At 49.3% G+C, this 22,687-nt stretch overlaps 1 protein-coding gene across 1 annotated transcript in view; it reads left to right on the forward strand.

The window, feature by feature from the left end:
- The first annotated feature begins 6,153 nt into the window (after positions 1-6,153).
- MED26 (mediator complex subunit 26) overlaps positions 6,154-22,687 on the forward strand; it is a 126,213-nt gene continuing 109,679 nt past the window's right edge. Inside the window, exon 1 of the mRNA XM_075338346.1 lies at positions 6,154-6,391. The gene's annotated coding sequence lies outside the window, so the exon portion shown is untranslated. The remainder of the gene's footprint in view (positions 6,392-22,687) is intronic.

Genomic DNA, 22,687 nt, shown 5'->3' on the forward strand with positions numbered 1-22,687 from the left:
GCAATCCCAGGCTCCAAGGCAGCACAGGTGCGCATACTCGACCTCCACAGTCCCAGGCTACAAGGCAGCACAGGTGCGCATGCTCCACCTCTGCAGTCCCAGGCTACAAGGGAGCACAGGTGCGCATGCTCCACCTCTGCAGTCCCAGGCTACAAGGGAGCACAGGTGCGCATGCTTCACCTCCGCAGTCCCAGGCTACAAGGCAGCACAGGTGGGCATGCTTCACCTCCACAGTCCCAAGCTACAAGGCAGCACAAGTGCGCATGTTTCACCTCCACAGTCCCAGGCTACAAGGCAGCGGAAGTAAGCATCCTTCACCTCCACAGTCCCAAGCTACAAGGCAGCACAGGTGCGCATGCTCCACCTCCACAGTCCCAAGCTACAAGGCAGCACAAGTAAGGGCTCACTCACACTTGCGCTATTTTAACGCAAATCGAATCCGTCACTAATGTAGTACAGTTCATTTATTTACAGTGGAAGCGCGACATTGTGTGGACACAAGCGGGTACTGCATGACACACACACGCCATAGTAACGCGCTTCCACTGTAAATAAATGAACTGTACTACATTAGTGACGGATTCAGTTTGCGTCAAAATAGCGCAAGTGTGAAACTAGCCTCAGCATGCTCCACCGCCACAGTCCCAGGCTACAAGGCAGCACAGGTACGCATGCTCCACGTCCGCAGTCCCAGGCTACAAGGCAGCACAGGTGCGCATGCTCCACCTCCGCAGTCCCAGGCTACAAGGCAGCACAGGTGCACATGCTCCACCGCCACAGTCCCAGGCTACAAGGCAGCACAGGTACGCATGCTCCACCTCCGCAGTCCCAGGCAACAAGGCAGCACAGGTGCGCATGCTCCACCTTCGCAGTCCCAGGCAACAAGGCAGCACAGGTGCGCATGCTCCACCTTCGCAGTCCCAGGCAACAAGGCAGCACAGGTGCGCATGCTCCACCTCCGCAGTCCCAAGCTACAAGGCAGCACAGTTGCGCATGCTCCACCTCCGCAGTCCGAGGCTACAAGGCAGCACAGGTGCGCATGCTCCACCTCCGCAGTCCGAGGCTACAAGGCAGCACAGGTGCGCATGTTCCACCTCCGCAGTCCCAGGCTACAAGGCAGCACAGGTGCGCATGTTCCACCTCCGCAGTCCCAGGCTACAAGGCAGCACAGGTACGCATGCTCCACCTCCGCAGTCCGAGGCTACAAGGCGGCAGAGGTGCGCATGCTCCACTTCCGCAGTCCCAGGCTACAAGGGAGCACAGGTGCGCATGCTTCACCTCCGCAGTCCCAGGCTACAAGGCAGCACAGGGGCGCATGCTTCACCTCCGCAATCCCAGGCTCCAAGGCAGCACAGGTGCGCATACTCGACCTCCACAGTCCCAGGCTACAAGGCAGCACAGGTGCGCATGCTCCACCTCCGCAGTCCGAGGCTACAAGGCAGCACAGGTGCGCATGTTCCACCTCCGCAGTCCCAGGCTACAAGGCAGCACAGGTACGCATGCTCCACCTCCGCAGTCCCAGGCTACAAGGCAGCACAGGTGCGCATGCTCCACCTCCGCAGTCCCAGGCTACAAGGCAGCACAGGTGCGCATGCTCCACCTCCGCAGTCCCAGGCTACAAGACAGCACAGGTGCGCATGCTTCACCTCCGCAGTCCCAGGCTACAAGGCAGCACAAGTGCGCATGCTTCACCACCGCAGTCCCAGGCTACAAGGCAGCACAGGTGGGCATGCTTCACCTCCACAGTCCCAAGCTACAAAGCAGCACAGGTGCGCATGCTTCACCTCCACAGTCCCAAGCTACAAGGCAGCACAGGTGCGCATGCTTCACCTCTGCAGTCCCAGGCTACAAGGGAGCAGAGGTGCGCATGCTTCACCTCCACAGTCCCAAGCTACAAGGCAGCACAAGTGCGCATGTTTCACCTCCACAGTCCCAGGCTACAAGGCAGCACAGGTGCGCATGCTCCACCTCCACAGTCCCAAGCTACAAGGCAGCACAAGTAAGGGCTCACTCACACTTGCGCTATTTTAACGCAAATCGAATCCGTCACTAATGTAGTACAGTTCATTTATTTACAGTGGAAGCGCGACATTGTGTGGACACAAGCGGGTACTGCATGACACACACACGCCATAGTAACGCGATTCCACTGTAAATAAATGAACTGTACTACATTAGTGACTGATTCAGTTTGCGTCAAAATAGCGCAAGTGTGAAACTAGCCTCAGCATGCTCCACCGCCACAGTCCCAGGCTACAAGGCAGCACAGGTACGCATGCTCCACCGCCACAGTCCCAGGCTACAAGGCAGCACAGGTGCGCATGCTCCACCTTCGCAGTCCCAGGCTACAAGGCAGCACAGGTGCGCATGCTCCACCTTCGCAGTCCCAGGCTACAAGGCAGCACAGGTGCGCATGCTCCACCTTCGCAGTCCCAGGCAACAAGGCAGCACAGGTGCGCATGCTCCACCTCCGCAGTCCCAGGCAACAAGGCAGCACAGTTGTGCATGCTCCACCTCCGCAGTCTCAGGCGACAAGGCAGCACAGGTGCGCATGCTCCACCTCCGCAGTCCCAAGCTACAAGGCAGCACAGTTGCGCATGCTCCACCTCCGCAGTCCCAGGCTACAAGGCAGCACAGGTGTGCATGCTCCACCTCCGCAGTCCCAAGCTACAAGGCAGCACAGGTGCGCATCCTCCACCTCCGCAGTCCCAGGCTACAAGGCAGCACAGGTGTGCATGCTCCACCTCCGCAGTCCGAGGCTACAAGGCAGCACAGGTGCGCATCCTCCACCTTCACATCTGCAGTCCCAGGCTACAAGGGAGCACAGGTGCGCATGCTCCACCTCCACAGTACAAGGCAGCACAGGTGCGCATACTCGACCTCCACAGTCCCAGGCTACAAGGCAGCACAGGTGCGCATGCTCCACCTCCGCAGTCCGAGGCTACAAGGCAGCACAGGTGCGCATGTTCCACCTCCGCAGTCCCAGGCTACAAGGCAGCACAGGTACGCATGCTCCACCTCCGCAGTCCCAGGCTACAAGGCAGCACAGGTGCGCATGCTCCACCGCCACAGTCCCAGGCTACAAGGGAGCACAGGTGCGCATGCTTCACCTCCGCAGTCCCAGGCTACAAGGCAGCACAGGTGCGCATGCTCCACCTCCGCAGTCCCAGGCTACAAGGCAGCACAGGTGCGCATGCTCCACCTCCGCAGTCCCAGGCTACAAGGCAGCACAGGTGCGCATGCTCCACCTCCGCAGTCCCAGGCTACAAGGGAGCACAAGTAAGGGCTCACTCACACTTGCGCTATTTTAACGCAAATCGAATCCGTCACTAATGTAGTACAGTTCATTTATTTACAGTGGAAGCGCGACATTGTGTGGACACAAGCGGGTACTGCATGACACACACACGCCATAGTAACGCGCTTCCACTGTAAATAAATGAACTGTACTACATTAGTGACGGATTCAGTTTGCGTCAAAATAGCGCAAGTGTGAAACTAGCCTCAGCATGCTCCACCGCCATAGTCCCAGGCTACAAGGCAGCACAGGTACGCATGCTCCACCGCCACAGTCCCAGGCTACAAGGCAGCACAGGTGCGCATGCTCCACCTTCGCAGTCCCAGGCTACAAGGCAGCACAGGTACGCATGCTCCACCTCCGCAGTCCCAGGCAACAAGGCAGCACAGGTGCGCATGCTCCACCTCCGCAGTCCCAGGCAACAAGGCAGCACAGTTGTGCATGCTCCACCTCCGCAGTCTCAGGCGACAAGGCAGCACAGGTGCGCATGCTCCACCTCCGCAGTCCCAAGCTACAAGGCAGCACAGTTGCGCATGCTCCACCTCCGCAGTCCCAGGCTACAAGGCAGCACAGGTGTGCATGCTCCACCTCCGCAGTCCCAAGCTACAAGGCAGCACAGGTGCGCATCCTCCACCTCCGCAGTCCCAGGCTACAAGGCAGCACAGGTGTGCATGCTCCACCTCCGCAGTCCGAGGCTACAAGGCAGCACAGGTGCGCATCCTCCACCTTCACATCTGCAGTCCCAGGCTACAAGGGAGCACAGGTGCGCATGCTCCACCTCCACAGTACAAGGCAGCACAGGTGCGCATACTCGACCTCCACAGTCCCAGGCTACAAGGCAGCACAGGTGCGCATGCTCCACCTCCGCAGTCCGAGGCTACAAGGCAGCACAGGTGCGCATGTTCCACCTCCGCAGTCCCAGGCTACAAGGCAGCACAGGTACGCATGCTCCACCTCCGCAGTCCCAGGCTACAAGGCAGCACAGGTGCGCATGCTCCACCGCCACAGTCCCAGGCTACAAGGGAGCACAGGTGCGCATGCTTCACCTCCGCAGTCCCAGGCTACAAGGCAGCACAGGTGCGCATGCTCCACCTCCGCAGTCCTAGGCTACAAGGCAGCACAGGTGCGCATGCTCCACCTCCGCAGTCCCAGGCTACAAGGCAGCACAGGTGCGCATGCTCCACCTCCGCAGTCCCAGGCTACAAGGGAGCACAAGTAAGGGCTCACTCACACTTGCGCTATTTTAACGCAAATCGAATCCGTCACTAATGTAGTACAGTTCATTTATTTACAGTGGAAGCGCGACATTGTGTGGACACAAGCGGGTACTGCATGACACACACACGCCATAGTAACGCGCTTCCACTGTAAATAAATGAACTGTACTACATTAGTGACGGATTCAGTTTGCGTCAAAATAGCGCAAGTGTGAAACTAGCCTCAGCATGCTCCACCGCCACAGTCCCAGGCTACAAGGCAGCACAGGTACGCATGCTCCACCGCCACAGTCCCAGGCTACAAGGCAGCACAGGTACGCATGCTCCACCTCCGCAGTCCCAGGCTACAAGGCAGCACAGGTACGCATGCTCCACCTCCGCAGTCCCAGGCTACAAGGCAGCACAGGTACGCATGCTCCACCTCCGCAGTCCCAGGCTACAAGGCAGCACAGGTGCGCATGCTCCACCTTCGCAGTCCCAGGCAACAAGGCAGCACAGGTGCGCATGCTCCACCTTCGCAGTCCCAGGCTACAAGGCAGCACAGGTGCGCATGCTCCACCTTCGCAGTCCCAGGCAACAAGGCAGCACAGGTGCGCATGCTCCACCTTCGCAGTCCCAGGCTACAAGGCAGCACAGGTGCGCATGCTCCACCTTCGCAGTCCCAGGCAACAAGGCAGCACAGGTGCGCATGCTCCACCTTCGCAGTCCCAGGCAACAAGGCAGCACAGGTGCGCATGCTCCACCAGTCCCAGGCAACAAGGCAGCACAGGTGCGCATGCTCCACCTCCGCAGTCCCAAGCAACAAGGCAGCACAGGTGCGCATGCTCCACCTCCGCAGTCCCAAGCTACAATGCAGCACAGTTGCGCATGCTCCACCTCCGCAGTCCCAGGCTACAAGGCAGCACAGGTGTGCATGCTCCACCTCCGCAGTCCGAGGCTACAAGGCAGCACAGGTGCGCATCCTCCACCTTCACATCTGCAGTCCCAGGCTACAAGGGAGCACAGGTGCGCATGCTCCACCTCCACAGTACAAGGCAGCACAGGTGCGCATGCTCCACCTCCAAAGTACAAGGCGGCAGAGGTGCGCATGCTTCACCTCCGCAGTACCAGGCTACAAGGCAGCAGGCGACCATGCTTCTTCCTATACCCAGTCTAGAAGGCAGTGGTGGTGGGCATACTCCACCTCCTGTTCATGAGATGCCAGAAATCGCTGCCTTCCCAAACAATTAGAAAGACAGAGTGAGGGTCGAGCATGCGCAGCGCCTCTCCAATTGCTGAGGCACACTCTGCACAGGTTAGGCCTGATGGTGTGTGTGGTACACACTGAGTGCGCTCTGCCATGCCCCAGCTCGGCCAAGGGAAAGCGCTGCATGTGATAGATAACAGTCCTATATGTCCCAGCACAACACGAGAATGAGCACCGGGCGCAGACGCGTCGGGACTCCCGAGGACACGTGAGTCACGTGACAGCCTTCCGTGTGTTGTGAGAGGAAAGCACGCAGCCTCCCCGCCACTGACAGTTACATGCTGAACCTGCCACTTCCTGTTGGAGGAGGGAATAATGGACGTCGCTGCGTACGTACGTGACGTGCGTGCTGCCCAGAGGAATTGTGACGCGAGACGTCGCTTCAGTGGCGTCACAAAGCGTGCGGCGGCGGATTTCCCGTCGTGCCTCGGGGCTCCCGGTCGCTCGACTCCAGCTGGAGAGACGCGCCTGGGAGTCTCCGGTGCCCAGGCCACAGTGTCCCTCCCTCCCCGGGAACATGCCGCGCCGCCCTCCGCAGTGATCCCCGGACAGAGGCAATGACAGCGGCTCCGGTATCCCCGCGGGAGATCAGGGAGAGGCTGGGTACAGGCCATCGATAAGCACAGCAATGTGAGTGCCGGGGCTGGGAGGGGCTGAGGGACCGAGGGGAAGGGCTGTCCTGCACCGGCCGCAGTCACAGCAGCGGGGGTAGTGTGTCCCCGTGAGGAGGCAGCGTGTGCTGAGGCGGCCACTGCTCCCGACCGGGACAACATTCCCCCAACAAGTGCCTATCGGGCCGCAGACTGGTGACAGGAAGTGTCAGGCTGGGGTCCGGGGACGTGAGGTTCCGGCCTGGACACTTGTTGCCTGGGAACTACTTTCTGCCTGGAGGGTCCGGTGTCAGCTGTGCCGACCGGTACAAAGTGTAGCGTGAACGGTAAGAGCGGGCCGTGACCGCACACCGCGCCTCTCATTCATCACACAGGCCCGGCCAACGCTGCCTGGATCCAACTATCAGGAAACACCGAGGCTTCGGCCTGCCTCCGGCCAGTCATAGGCGGCTGTCCTCGGAGGAGGAGCCCTGCAGACACCGAGCACAGCCTGCCACATGTGTCTATGGCTGGGCTGTGTATGGTATACAGACACTGCTTCTGTACTGTGCTGTGTATATAGACTGGTACAGGGGAAGTCACTGGGTATATAGTGTGTGTGCTGTGTATATAGACTGGTGCAGAGGAAGTCACTGGTTATATAGTGTGTGTGCTGTGTATATAGACTGGTACAGGGGAAGTCACTGGTTATATAGTGTGTGTGCTGTGTATATAGACTGGTGCAGGGGAAGTCACTGGTTATATAGTGTGTGCTGTGTATATAGACTGGTGCAGGGGATGTCACTGGTTATATGGTGTGTGTGCTGTGTATATAGACTGGTACAGGGGAAGTCACTGGTTATATAGTGTGTGCTGTGTATATAGACTGGTGCAGGGGAAGTCACTGGTTATATAGTGTGTGTGCTGTGTATATAGACTGGTGCAGGGGAAGTCACTGGTTATATAGTGTGTGTGCTGTGTATATAGACTGGTGCAGGGGGAAGTCACTGGTTATATAGTGTGTGCTGTGTATATAGACTGGTGCAGGGGAAGTCACTGGTTATATAGTGTGTGTGTGCTGTGTATATAGACTGGTGCAGGGGAAGTCACTGGTTATATAGTGTGTGTGCTGTGTATATAGACTGGTGCAGGGGAAGTCACTGGTTATATAGTGTGTGTGCTGTGTATATAGACTGGTGCAGAGGAAGTCACTGGTTATATAGTGTGTGTGCTGTGTATATAGACTGGTACAGGGGAAGTCACTGGTTATATAGTGTGTGTGCTGTGTATATAGACTGGTACAGGGGAAGTCACTGGGTATATAGTGTGTGTGCTGTGTATATAGACTGGTACAGGGGAAGTCACTGGTTATATAGTGTGTGTGCTGTGTATATAGACTGGTGCAGAGGAAGTCACTGGTTATATAGTGTGTGTGCTGTGTATATAGACTGGTGCAGGGGAAGTCACTGGTTATATAGTGTATGTGCTGTGTATATAGACTGGTGCAGGGGAAGTCACTGGTTATATAGTGTGTGTGCTGTGTATATAGGACTGGTGCAGAGGAAGTCACTGGTTATATAGTGTGTGTGCTGTGTATATAGACTGGTGCAGGGGAAGTCACTGGTTATATAGTGTGTGTGCTGTGTATATAGACTGGTACAGGGGAAGTCACTGGGTATATATTGTGTCTGTTCTGTGTATATAGACTGGTGCAGGGGAAGTCACAGGTTATATAGTGTGTGTGCTGTGTATATAGACTGGTACAGGGGGAAGTCACTGGTTATATAGTGTGTGCTGTGTATATAGACTGGTGCAGAGGAAGTCACTGGTTATATAGAGTGTGTGCTGTGTATATAGACTGGTGCAGAGGAAGTCACTGGTTATATAGAGTGTGTGCTGTGTATATAGACTGGTGCAGGGGAAGTCACTGGTTATATAGTGTGTGTGCTGTGTATATAGACTGGTACAGGGGAAGTCACTGGTTATATAGTGTGTGTGCTGTGTATATAGACTGGTGCAGGGGAAGTCACTGGTTATATAGTGTGTGTGCTGTGTATATAGACTGGTGCAGGGGAAGTCACTGGTTATATAGTGTGTGTGCTGTGTATATAGACTGGTACAGGGGAAGTCACTGGGTATATATTGTGTCTGTTCTGTGTATATAGACTGGTGCAGGGGAAGTCACAGGTTATATAGTGTGTGTGCTGTGTATATAGACTGGTACAGGGGAAGTCACTGGTTATATAGTGTGTGCTGTGTATATAGACTGGTGCAGAGGAAGTCACTGGTTATATAGTGTGTGCTGTGTATATAGACTGGTGCAGAGGAAGTCACTGGTTATATAGAGTGTGTGCTGTGTATATAGACTGGTGCAGGGGAAGTCACTGGTTATATAGTGTGTGTGCTGTGTATATAGACTGGTACAGGGGAAGTCACTGGTTATATAGTGTGTGTGCTGTGTATATAGACTGGTGCAGGGGAAGTCACTGGTTATATAGTGTGTGCTGTGTATATAGACTGGTGCAGGGGAAGTCACTGGTTATATAGTGTGTGCTGTGTATATAGACTGGTGCAGGGGAAGTCACTGGTTATATAGTGTGTGTGCTGTGTATATAGACTGGTGCAGGGGAAGTCACTGGTTATATAGTGTGTGTGCTGTGTATATAGACTGGTGCAGGGGAAGTCACTGGTTATATAGTGTGTGTGCTGTGTATATAGACTGCTACAGGGGAAGTCACTGGTTATATAGTGTGTGTGCTGTGTATATAGACTGGTGCAGGGGAAGTCACTGGTTATATAGTGTGGTGTGCTGTGTATATAGACTGGTTCAGGGGAAGTCACTGGGTATATAGTGTGTGTGCTGTGTATATAGACTGGTGCAGAGGAAGTCACTGGTTATATAGTGTGTGTGCTGTGTATATAGACTGGTACAGGGGAAGTCACTGGTTATATAGTGTGTGTGCTGTGTATATAGACTGCTACAGAGGAAGTCACTGGGTATATAGTGTGTGTGCTGTGTATATAGACTGGTGCAGAGGAAGTCACTGGTTATATAGTGTGTGTGCTGTGTATATAGACTGGTACAGGGGAAGTCACTGGTTATATAGTGTGTGTGCTGTGTATATAGACTGGTACAGGGGAAGTCACTGGGTATATAGTGTGTGCTGTGTATATAGACTGGTGCAGGGGAAGTCACTGGTTATATAGTGTGTGCTGTGTATATAGACTGGTGCAGGGGAAGTCACTGGTTATATAGTGTGTGCTGTGTATATAGAGTGGTACAGGGGAAGTCACTGGTTATATAGTGTGTGTGCTGTGTATATAGACTGGTGCAGGGGAAGTCACTGGGTATATAGTGTGTGCAGTGTATATAGACTGGTGCAGGGGAAGTCACTGGTTATATAGTGTGTGTGCTGTGTATATAGACTGGTACAGGGGAAGTCACTGGTTATATAGTGTGTGTGCTGTGTATATAGACTGGTACAGGGGAAGTCACTGGTTATATAGTGTGTGTGCTGTGTATATAGACTGGTGCAGGGGAAGTCACTGGTTATATAGTGTGTGTGCTGTGTATATAGACTGGTGCAGGGTAGTTACTGGTTATATAGTGTGTGCTGTGTATATAGACTGGTGCAGGGGAAGTCACTGGTTATATAGTGTGTGTGCTGTGTATATAGACTGGTACAGGGGAAGTCACTGGGTATATAGTGTGTGTGCTGTGTATATAGACTGGTGCAGGGGGAGTCACTGGTTATATAGTGTGTGCTGTGTATATAGACTGGTGCAGGGGAAGTCACTGGGTATATAGTGTGTGTGCTGTGTATATAGACTGGTGCAGGGGGAGTCACTGGTTATATAGTGTGTGCTGTGTATATAGACTGGTGCAGGGGAAGTCACTGGTTATATAGTGTGTGTGCTGTGTATATAGACTGCTACACAGGAAGTCACTGGTTATATAGTGTGTGTGCTGTGTATATAGACTGGTGCAGGGGAAGTCACTGGTTATATAGTGTATGTGCTGTGTATATAGACTGGTGCAGGGGACGTCACTGGGTATATAGTGTGTGTGCTGTGTATATAGGACTGGTGCAGGGGAAGTCACTGGTTATATAGTGTATGTGCTGTGTATATAGACTGGTGCAGGGGAAGTCACTGGGTATATAGTGTGTGTGCTGTGTATATAGACTGGTACAGGGGAAGTCACTGGTTATATAGTGTGTGCGCTGTGTATATAGACTGGTGCAGGAGAAGTCACTGGTTATATAGTGTGTGCGCTGTGTATATAGACTGGTGCAGGAGAAGTCACTGGTTATATAGTGTGTGTGCTGTGTATATAGACTGGTGCAGGGGAAGTCACTGGTTATATAGTGTGTGTGCTGTGTATATAGACTGGTGCAGGGGAGGTCACTGGTTATATAGTGTGTGTGCTGTGTATATAGAGTGGTGCAGGGGAAGTCACTGGTTATATAGTGTATGTGCTGTGTATATAGACTGGTGCAGGGGAATTCACTGGTTATATAGTGTGTGTGCTGTGTATATAGACTGGTGCAGGGAAGTCACTGGTTATATAGTGTGTGTGCTGTGTATATAGACTGGTGCAGGGAAGTCACTGGTTATATAGTGTGTGCTGTGTATATAGACTGGTACAGGGGAAGTCACTGGTTATATAGTGTGTGTGCTGTGTATATAGACTGGTGCAGAGGAAGTCACTGGTTATATAGTGTGTGTGCTGTGTATATAGACTGGTGCAGGGGAAGTCACTGGTTATATAGTGTATGTGCTGTGTATATAGACTGGTGCAGGGGAAGTCACTGGTTATATAGTGTGTGTGCTGTGTATATAGACTGGTGCAGGGGAAGTCACTGGTTATATAGTGTGTGTGCTGTGTATATAGACTGGTGCAGGGGAAGTCACTGGTTATATAGTGTGTGTGCTGTGTATATAGACTGGTTCAGGGGAAGTCACTGGGTATATAGTGTGTGTGCTGTGTATATAGACTGGTGCAGAGGAAGTCACTGGTTATATAGTGTGTGTGCTGTGTATATAGACTGGTACAGGGAAGTCACTGGTTATATAGTGTGTGTGCTGTGTATATAGACTGCTACAGAGGAAGTCACTGGGTATATAGTGTGTGTGCTGTGTATATAGACTGGTGCAGAGGAAGTCACTGGTTATATAGTGTGTGTGCTGTGTATATAGACTGGTACAGGGGAAGTCACTGGTTATATAGTGTGTGTGCTGTGTATATAGACTGGTACAGGGGAAGTCACTGGGTATATAGTGTGTGCTGTGTATATAGACTGGTGCAGGGGAAGTCACTGGTTATATAGTGTGTGCTGTGTATATAGACTGGTGCAGGGGAAGTCACTGGTTATATAGTGTGTGCTGTGTATATAGAGTGGTACAGGGGAAGTCACTGGTTATATAGTGTGTGTGCTGTGTATATAGACTGGTGCAGGGGAAGTCACTGGGTATATAGTGTGTGCAGTGTATATAGACTGGTGCAGGGAAGTCACTGGTTATATAGTGTGTGTGCTGTGTATATAGACTGGTACAGGGAAGTCACTGGTTATATAGTGTGTGTGCTGTGTATATAGACTGGTACAGGGGAAGTCACTGGTTATATAGTGTGTGTGCTGTGTATATAGACTGGTGCAGGGGAAGTCACTGGTTATATAGTGTGTGTGCTGTGTATATAGACTGGTGCAGGGTAGTTACTGGTTATATAGTGTGTGCTGTGTATATAGACTGGTGCAGGGGAAGTCACTGGTTATATAGTGTGTGTGCTGTGTATATAGACTGGTACAGGGGAAGTCACTGGGTATATAGTGTGTGTGCTGTGTATATAGACTGGTGCAGGGGGAGTCACTGGTTATATAGTGTGTGCTGTGTATATAGACTGGTGCAGGGGAAGTCACTGGGTATATAGTGTGTGTGCTGTGTATATAGACTGGTGCAGGGGGAGTCACTGGTTATATAGTGTGTGCTGTGTATATAGACTGGTGCAGGGGAAGTCACTGGTTATATAGTGTGTGTGCTGTGTATATAGACTGCTACACAGGAAGTCACTGGTTATATAGTGTGTGTGCTGTGTATATAGACTGGTGCAGGGGAAGTCACTGGTTATATAGTGTATGTGCTGTGTATATAGACTGGTGCAGGGGACGTCACTGGGTATATAGTGTGTGTGCTGTGTATATAGACTGGTGCAGGGGAAGTCACTGGTTATATAGTGTATGTGCTGTGTATATAGACTGGTGCAGGGGAAGTCACTGGGTATATAGTGTGTGTGCTGTGTATATAGACTGGTACAGGGGAAGTCACTGGTTATATAGTGTGTGCGCTGTGTATATAGACTGGTGCAGGAGAAGTCACTGGTTATATAGTGTGTGCGCTGTGTATATAGACTGGTGCAGGAGAAGTCACTGGTTATATAGGTGTGTGTGCTGTGTATATAGACTGGTGCAGGGGAAGTCACTGGTTATATAGTGTGTGTGCTGTGTATATAGACTGGTGCAGGGGAGGTCACTGGTTATATAGTGTGTGTGCTGTGTATATAGAGTGGTGCAGGGGAAGTCACTGGTTATATAGTGTATGTGCTGTGTATATAGACTGGTGCAGGGGAATTCACTGGTTATATAGTGTGTGTGCTGTGTATATAGACTGGTGCAGGGAAGTCACTGGTTATATAGTGTGTGTGCTGTGTATATAGACTGGTGCAGGGAAGTCACTGGTTATATAGTGTGTGCTGTGTATATAGACTGGTACAGGGGGAAGTCACTGGTTATATAGTGTGTGTGCTGTGTATAGACTGGTGCAGAGGAAGTCACTGGTTATATAGTGTGTGTGCTGTGTATATAGACTGGTGCAGGGGAAGTCACTGGTTATATAGTGTATGTGCTGTGTATATAGACTGGTGCAGGGGAAGTCACTGGTTATATAGTGTGTGTGCTGTGTATATAGACTGGTACAGGGGAAGTCACTGGTTATATAGTGTGTGCTGTGTATATAGACTGGTGCAGAGGAAGTCACTGGTTATATAGAGTGTGTGCTGTGTATATAGACTGGTGCAGGGGAAGTCACTGGTTATATAGTGTGTGTGCTGTGTATATAGACTGGTACAGGGGAAGTCACTGGTTATATAGTGTGTGTGCTGTGTATATAGACTGGTGCAGGGGAAGTCACTGGTTATATAGTGTGTGCTGTGTATATAGACTGGTGCAGGGGAAGTCACTGGTTATATAGTGTGTGCTGTGTATATAGACTGGTGCAGGGGAAGTCACTGGTTATATAGTGTGTGTGCTGTGTATATAGACTGGTGCAGAGGAAGTCACTGGTTATATAGTGTGTGTGCTGTGTATATAGACTGGTGCAGGGGAAGTCACTGGTTATATAGTGTGTGTGCTGTGTATATAGACTGGTGCAGGGGAAGTCACTGGTTATATAGTGTGTGTGCTGTGTATATAGACTGGTGCAGGGTAGTTACTGGTTATATAGTGTGTGCTGTGTATATAGACTGGTGCAGGGGAAGTCACTGGTTATATAGTGTGTGTGCTGTGTATATAGACTGGTACAGGGGAAGTCACTGGGTATATAGTGTGTGTGCTGTGTATATAGACTGGTGCAGGGGAAGTCACTGGTTATATAGTGTGTGCTGTGTATATAGACTGGTGCAGGGGAAGTCACTGGGTATATAGTGTGTGTGCTGTGTATATAGACTGGTGCAGGGGGAGTCACTGGTTATATAGTGTGTGCTGTGTATATAGACTGGTGCAGGGGAAGTCACTGGTTATATAGTGTGTGTGCTGTGTATATAGACTGCTACACAGGAAGTCACTGGTTATATAGTGTGTGTGCTGTGTATATAGACTGGTGCAGGGGAAGTCACTGGTTATATAGTGTATGTGCTGTGTATATAGACTGGTGCAGGGGACGTCACTGGGTATATAGTGTGTGTGCTGTGTATATAGACTGGTGCAGGGGAAGTCACTGGTTATATAGTGTATGTGCTGTGTATATAGACTGGTGCAGGGGAAGTCACTGGGTATATAGTGTGTGTGCTGTGTATATAGACTGGTACAGGGGAAGTCACTGGTTATATAGTGTGTGTGCTGTGTATATAGACTGGTACAGGGGAAGTCACAGGTTATATAGAGTGTGTGCTGTGTATATAGACTGGTGCAGGGGAAGTCACTGGTTATATAGTGTGTGTGCTGTGTATATAGACTGGTGCAGGGGGAGTCACTGGGTATATAGTGTGTGTGCTGTGTATATAGACTGGTGCAGGGTAGTTACTGGTTATATAGTGTGTGCTGTGTATATAGACTGGTGCAGGGGAAGTCACTGGTTATATAGTGTGTGTGCTGTGTATATAGACTGGTACAGGGGAAGTCACTGGGTATATAGTGTGTGTGCTGTGTATATAGACTGGTACAGGGGAAGTCACTGGTTATATAGTGTGTGTGCTGTGTATATAGACTGGTGCAGAGGAAGTCACTGGTTATATAGTGTGTGTGCTGTGTATATAGACTGGTGCAGGGGAAGTCACTGGTTATATAGTGTATGTGCTGTGTATATAGACTGGTGCAGGGGAAGTCACTGGTTATATAGTGTGTGTGCTGTGTATATAGACTGGTGCAGAGGAAGTCACTGGTTATATAGTGTGTGTGCTGTGTATATAGACTGGTGCAGGGGAAGTCACTGGTTATATAGTGTGTGTGCTGTGTATATAGACTGGTACAGGGGAAGTCACTGGGTATATATTGTGTCTGTTCTGTGTATATAGACTGGTGCAGGGGAAGTCACAGGTTATATAGTGTGTGTGCTGTGTATATAGACTGGTACAGGGGAAGTCACTGGTTATATAGTGTGTGCTGTGTATATAGACTGGTGCAGAGGAAGTCACTGGTTATATAGAGTGTGTGCTGTGTATATAGACTGGTGCAGGGGAAGTCACTGGTTATATAGTGTGTGTGCTGTGTATATAGACTGGTGCAGGGGAAGTCACTGGTTATATAGTGTGTGTGCTGTGTATATAGACTGGTACAGGGGAAGTCACTGGGTATATATTGTGTCTGTTCTGTGTATATAGACTGGTGCAGGGGAAGTCACAGGTTATATAGTGTGTGTGCTGTGTATATAGACTGGTACAGGGGAAGTCACTGGTTATATAGTGTGTGCTGTGTATATAGACTGGTGCAGAGGAAGTCACTGGTTATATAGAGTGTGTGCTGTGTATATAGACTGGTGCAGGGGAAGTCACTGGTTATATAGTGTGTGTGCTGTGTATATAGACTGGTACAGGGGAAGTCACTGGTTATATAGTGTGTGTGCTGTGTATATAGACTGGTGCAGGGGAAGTCACTGGTTATATAGTGTGTGCTGTGTATATAGACTGGTGCAGGGGAAGTCACTGGTTATATAGTGTGTGCTGTGTATATAGACTGGTGCAGGGGAAGTCACTGGTTATATAGTGTGTGTGCTGTGTATATAGACTGGTGCAGGGGAAGTCACTGGTTATATAGTGTGTGTGCTGTGTATATAGACTGGTGCAGGGGAAGTCACTGGGTATATAGTGTGTGTGCTGTGTATATAGACAGGTGCAGGGGAAGTCACTGGTTATATAGTGTGTGTGCTGTGTATATAGACTGGTGCAGGGGAATTCACTGGTTATATACGTGTGTGTGCTGTGTATATAGACTGGTGCAGGGGAAGTCACTGGTTATATAGTGTGTGCTGTGTATATAGACTGGTACAGGGGAAGTCACTGGTTATATAGTGTGTGTGCTGTGTATATAGACTGGTGCAGAGGAAGTCACTGGTTATATAGTGTGTGTGCTGTGTATATAGACTGGTGCAGGAGAAGTCACTGGTTATATAGTGTGTGCGCTGTGTATATAGACTGGTGCAGGAGAAGTCACTGGGTTATATAGTGTGTGTGCTGTGTATATAGACTGGTGCAGGGGAAGTCACTGGTTATATAGTGTGTGTGCTGTGTATATAGACTGGTGCAGGGGAGGTCACTGGTTATATAGTGTGTGTGCTGTGTATATAGAGTGGTGCAGGGGAAGTCACTGGTTAATAGTGTGTGCTGTGTATATAGACTGGTGCAGGGGAATTCACTGGTTATATAGTGTGTGTGCTGTGTATATAGACTGGTGCAGGGAAGTCACTGGTTATATAGTGTGTGTGCTGTGTATATAGACTGGTGCAGGGGAAGTCACTGGTTATATAGTTGTGTGCTGTGTATATAGACTGGTACAGGGGAAGTCACTGGTTATATAGTGTGTGTGCTGTGTATATAGACTGGTGCAGAGGAAGTCACTGGTTATATAGTGTGTGTGCTGTGTATATAGACTGGTGCAGGGGAAGTCACTGGTATATAGTGTGTGTGCTGTGTATATAGACTGGTGCAGGGGAAGTCACTGGTTATATAGTGTGTGTGCTGTGTATATAGACTGGTGCAGAGGAAGTCACTGGTTATATAGTGTGTGTGCTGTGTATATAGACTGGTGCAGGGAAGTCACTGGTTATATAGTGTGTGTGCTGTGTATATAGACTGGTACAGGGGAAGTCACTGGTTATATTGTGTCTGTTCTGTGTATATAGGACTGGTGCAGGGGAAGTCACAGGTTATATAGTGTGTGTGCTGTGTATATAGACTGGTACAGGGGAAGTCACTGGTTATATAGTGTGTGCTGTGTATATAGACTGGTGCAGAGGAAGTCACTGGTTATATAGAGTGTGTGCTGTGTATATAGACTGGTGCAGGGGAAGTCACTGGTTATATAGTGTGTGTGCTGTGTATATAGACTGGTACAGGGGAAGTCACTGGGTTATATAGTGTGTGTGCTGTGTATATAGACTGGTGCAGGGGAAGTCACTGGTTATATAGTGTGTGCTGTGTATATAGACTGGTGCAGGGGAAGTCACTGGTTATATAGTGTGTGCTGTGTATATAGACTGGTGCAGGGGAAGTCACTGGTTATATAGTGTGTGTGCTGTGTATATAGACTGGTGCAGGGGGAAGTCACTGGTTATATAGTGTGTGTGCTGTGTATATAGACTGGTGCAGGGGAAGTCACTGGTTATATAGTGTGTGTGCTGTGTATATAGACTGGTGCAGGGGAAGTCACTGGTTATATAGTGTGTGTGGCTGTGTATATAGACTGGTGCAGGGGAAGTCACTGGGTATATAGTGTGTGTGCTGTGTATATAGACAGGTGCAGGGGAAGTCACTGGTTATATAGTGTGTGTGTGCTGTGTATATAGACTGGTGCAGGGGAATTCACTGGTTATATAGTGTGTGTGCTGTGTATATAGACTGGTGCAGGGGGAAGTCACTGGTTATATAGTGTGTGTGCTGTGTATATAGACTGGTGCAGGGGAAGTCACTGGTTATATAGTGTGTGTGCTGTGTATATAGACTGGTGCAGGGGAAGTCACTGGGTATATAGTGTGTGTGCTGTGTATATAGACTGGTGCAGAGGAAGTCACTGGTTATATAGTGTGTGTGCTGTGTATATAGACTGGTGCAGAGGAAGTCACTGGTTATATAGTGTGTGTGCTGTGTATATAGACTGGTGCAGGGGAAGTCACTGGTTATATAGTGTGTGCTGCTGTGTATATAGACTGGTGCAGAGGAAGTCACTGGTTATATAGTGTGTGCGCTGTGTATATAGACTGGTACAGGGGAAGTCACTGGTTATATAGTGTGTGTGCTGTGTATATAGACTGGTACAGGGGAAGTCGCTGGTTTATATAGTGTGTGCTGTGGTATATAGACTGGTGCAGAGGAAGTCACTGGTTATATAGTGTGTGTGCTGTGTATATAGACTGGTGCAGGGGAAGTCACTGGGTATATAGTGTGTGTGCTGTGTATATAGAACTGGTGCAGGGGAAGTCACTGGGTATATAGTGTGTGTGCTGTGTTATAGACTGGTGCAGAGGAAGTCACTGGGTATATAGTGTGTGCTGTGTATATAGACAGGTTGCAGGGGAAGTCACTAGTTATATAGTGTGTGTGCTGTGTATATAGACAGGTGCAGGGGAAGTCACTGGGTATATAGTGTGTGCTGTGTATATAGACTGGTGCAGGGGAAGTCACTGGTTATATAGTGTGTGCTGTGTATATAGACTGGTGCAGGGGAAGTCACTGGTTATATAGTGTGTGTGCTGTGTATATAGACTGGTGCAGGGGAAGTCACTGGTTATATAGTGTGTGTGCTGTGTATATAGACTGGTGCAGGGGAAGTCACTGGTTATATAGTGTGTGTGCTGTGTATATAGACTGGTGCAGGGGAAGTCACTGGGTATATAGTGTGTGTGTGCTGTGTATATAGACTGGTGCAGAGGAAGTCACTGGTTATATAGTGTGTGTGCTGTGTATATAGACTGGTGCAGAGGAAGTCACTGGTTATATAGTGTGTGTGCTGTGTATATAGACTGGTGCAGGGGAAGTCACTGGTTATATAGTGTGTGTGCTGTGTATATAGACTGGTGCAGAGGAAGTCACTGGTTATATAGTGTGTGCGCTGTGTATATAGACTGGTACAGGGGAAGTCACTGGTTATATAGTGTGTGTGCTGTGTATATAGACTGGTACAGGGGAAGTCACTGGTTATATAGTGTGTGTGCTGTGTATATAGACTGGTGCAGAGGAAGTCACTGGTTATATAGTGTGTGTGCTGTGTATATAGACTGGTGCAGGGGAAGTCACTGGGTATATAGTGTGTGTGCTGTGTATATAGACTGGTGCAGGGGAAGTCACTGGGTATATAGTGTGTGCTGTGTATATAGACTGGTGCAGGGGAAGTCACTGGGTATATAGTGTGTGCTGTGTATATAGACAGGTGCAGGGGAAGTCACTAGTTATATAGTGTGTGTGCTGTGTATATAGACTGGTGCAGGGGAAGTCACTGGGTATATAGTGTGTGTGCTGTGTATATAGACTGGTGCAGGGGAAGTCACTGGTTATATAGTGTGTGCCGTGTATATAGACTGGTGCAGGGGAAGTCACTGGTTATATAGTGTGTGTGCTGTGTATATAGACTGGTGCAGGGGAAGTCACTGGGTATATAGTGTGTGCGCTGTGTATATAGACTGGTGCAGGGGAAGTCACTGGTTATATAGTGTGTGTGCTGTGTATATAGACTGGTGCAGGGGAAGTCACTGGGTATATAGTGTGTGTGCTGTGTATACAGACACTGCTTCTGTACTGTGCTGTGTATATAGACTGGTACAGGGGAAGTCACTGGGTATATAGTGTGTGCAGTGTATATAGACTGGTGCAGGGGAAGTCACTGGTTATATAGTGTGTGCACTGTGTATATAGACTGGTACAGGGGAAGTCACTGGGTATATAGTGTGTGTGCTGTGTATATAGACTGGTACAGGGGAAGTCACTGGTTATATAGTGTGTGTGCTGTGTATATAGACTGGTGCAGAGGAAGTCACTGGTTATATAGTGTGTGTGCTGTGTATATAGACTGGTGCAGGGGGAGTCACTGGTTATATAGTGTGTGCTGTGTATATAGACTGGTGCAGGGGAAGTCACTGGGTATATAGTGTGTGTGCTGTGTATATAGACTGGTGCAGGGGAAGTCACTAGTTATATAGTGTGTGTGCTGTGTATATAGACTGGTGCAGGGGAAGTCACTGGTTATATAGTGTGTGCTGTGTATATAGACAGGTGCAGGGGAAGTCACTAGTTATATAGTGTGTGTGCTGTGTATATAGACTGGTGCAGGGGAAGTCACTGGGTATATAGTGTGTGTGCTGTGTATATAGACTGGTGCAGGGGAAGTCACTGGTTATATAGTGTGTGCCGTGTATATAGACTGGAGCAGGGGAAGTCACTGGTTATATAGTGTGTGTGCTGTGTATATAGACTGGTACAGGGGAAGTCACTGGGTATATAGTGTGTGCAGTGTATATAGACTGGTGCAGGGGAAGTCACTGGTTATATAGTGTGTGTGCTGTGTATATAGACTGGTGCAGGGGAAGTCACTGGGTATATAGTGTGTGTGCTGTGTATATAGACAGGTGCAGGGGAAGTCACTGGTTATATAGTGTGTGTGCTGTGTATATAGACTGGTACAGGGGAAGTCACTGGGTATATAGTGTGTGTGCTGTGTATATAGACAGGTGCAGGGGAAGTCACTGGTTATATAGTGTGTGTGCTGTGTATATAGACTGGTACAGGGGAAGTCACTGGGTATATAGTGTGTGTGCTGTGTATATAGACTGGTACAGGGGAAGTCACTGGGTATATAGTGTGTGTGCTGTGTATATAGACTGGTACAGGGGAAGTCACTGGGTATATAGTGTGTGTGCTGTGTATATAGACTGGTACAGGGGAAGTCACTGGGTATATAGTGTGTGTGCTGTGTATATAGACTGGTACAGGGGAAGTCACTGGTTATATAGTGTGTGTGCTGTGTATATAGACTGGTGCAGGGGAAGTCACTGGTTATATAGTGTGTGTGCTGTGTATATAGACTGGTGCAGGGGAAGTCACTGGTTATATAGTGTGTGTGCTGTGTATATAGACTGGTACAGGGGAAGTCACAGGTTATATAGTGTGTGTGCTGTGTATATAGACTGGTACAGGGGAAGTCACAGGTTATATAGTGTGTGTGCTGTGTATATAGACTGGTACAGGGGAAGTCACTGGTTATATAGTGTGTGTGCTGTGTATATAGACTGGTGCAGGGGAAGTCACTGGTTATATAGTGTGTGTGCTGTGTATATAGACTGGTACAGGGGAAGTCACAGGTTATATAGTGTGTGTGCTGTGTATATAGACTGGTACAGGGGAAGTCACAGGTTATATAGTGTGTGTGCTGTGTATATAGACTGGTACAGGGGAAGTCACTGGGTATATAGTGTGTATGCTGTGTATATAGACTGGTGCAGGGGAAGTCACTGGTTATATAGTGTGTGTGCAGTGTATATAGACTGGTGCAGAGGAAGTCACTGGTTATATAGTGTGTGTGCTGTGTATATAGACTGGTGCAGGGGAAGTCACTGGGTATATAGTGTGTGTGCTGTGTATATAGACTGGTGCAGGGGAAGTCACTGGGTATATAGTGTGTGTGCTGTGTATATAGACTGGTGCAGGGGAAGTCACTGGTTATATAGTGTGTGTGCTGTGTATATAGACTGGTGCAGGGGAAGTCACTGGTTATATAGTGTGTGCGCTGTGTATATAGACTGGTGCAGGGGAAGTCACTGGTTATATAGTGTGTGCTGTGTATATAGACTGGTGCAGGGGAAGTCACTGGTTATATAGTGTGTGCTGTGTATATAGACTGGTGCAGGGGAAGTCACTGGTTATATAGTGTGTGCGCTGTGTATATAGACTGGTGCAGGGGAAGTCACTGGGTATATAGTGTGTGCGCTGTGTATATAGACTGGTGCAGGGGAAGTCACTGGTTATATAGTGTGTGTGCTGTGTATATAGACTGGTGCAGGGGAAGTCACTGGGTATATAGTGTGTGTGCTGTGTATACAGACACTGCTTCTGTACTGTGCTGTGTATATAGACTGGTACAGGGGAAGTCACTGGGTATATAGTGTGTGCAGTGTATATAGACTGGTGCAGGGGAAGTCACTGGTTATATAGTGTGTGTGCTGTGTATATAGACTGGTGCAGGGGAAGTCACAGGTTATATAGTGTGTGTGCTGTGTATATAGACTGGTACAGGGGAAGTCACTGGGTATATAGTGTGTGTGCTGTGTATATAGACTGGTGCAGGGGAAGTCACTGGGTATATAGTGTGTGTGCTGTGTATATAGACTGGTGCAGGGGAAGTCACTGGTTATATAGTGTGTGTGCTGTGTATATAGACTGGTGCAGGGGAAGTCACTGGTTATATAGTGTGTGTGCTGTGTATATAGACTGGTGCAGGGGAAGTCACTGGTTATATAGTGTGTGTGCTGTGTATATAGACTGGTGCAGGGGAAGTCACTGGTTATATAGTGTGTGTGCTGTGTATATAGACTGGTGCAGGGGAAGTCACTGGTTATATAGTGTGTGTGCTGTGTATATAGACTGGTGCAGGGGAAGTCACTGGGTATATAGTGTGTGTGCTGTGTATATAGACTGGTGCAGGGGAAGTCACTGGTTATATAGTGTGTGTGCTGTGTATATAGACTGGTGCAGGGGAAGTCACTGGTTATATAGTGTGTGTGCTGTGTATATAGACTGGTGCAGGGGAAGTCACTGGTTATATAGTGTGTGTGCTGTGTATATAGACTGGTACAGGGGAAGTCACTGGGTATATAGTGTGTGTGCTGTGTATATAGACTGGTGCAGGGGGAGTCACTGGTTATA

Source organism: Anomaloglossus baeobatrachus, chromosome 1 (genome assembly GCF_048569485.1).
Source record: "Anomaloglossus baeobatrachus isolate aAnoBae1 chromosome 1, aAnoBae1.hap1, whole genome shotgun sequence".
In the NCBI taxonomy this organism is placed as follows: Eukaryota; Metazoa; Chordata; class Amphibia; order Anura; family Aromobatidae; genus Anomaloglossus; species Anomaloglossus baeobatrachus.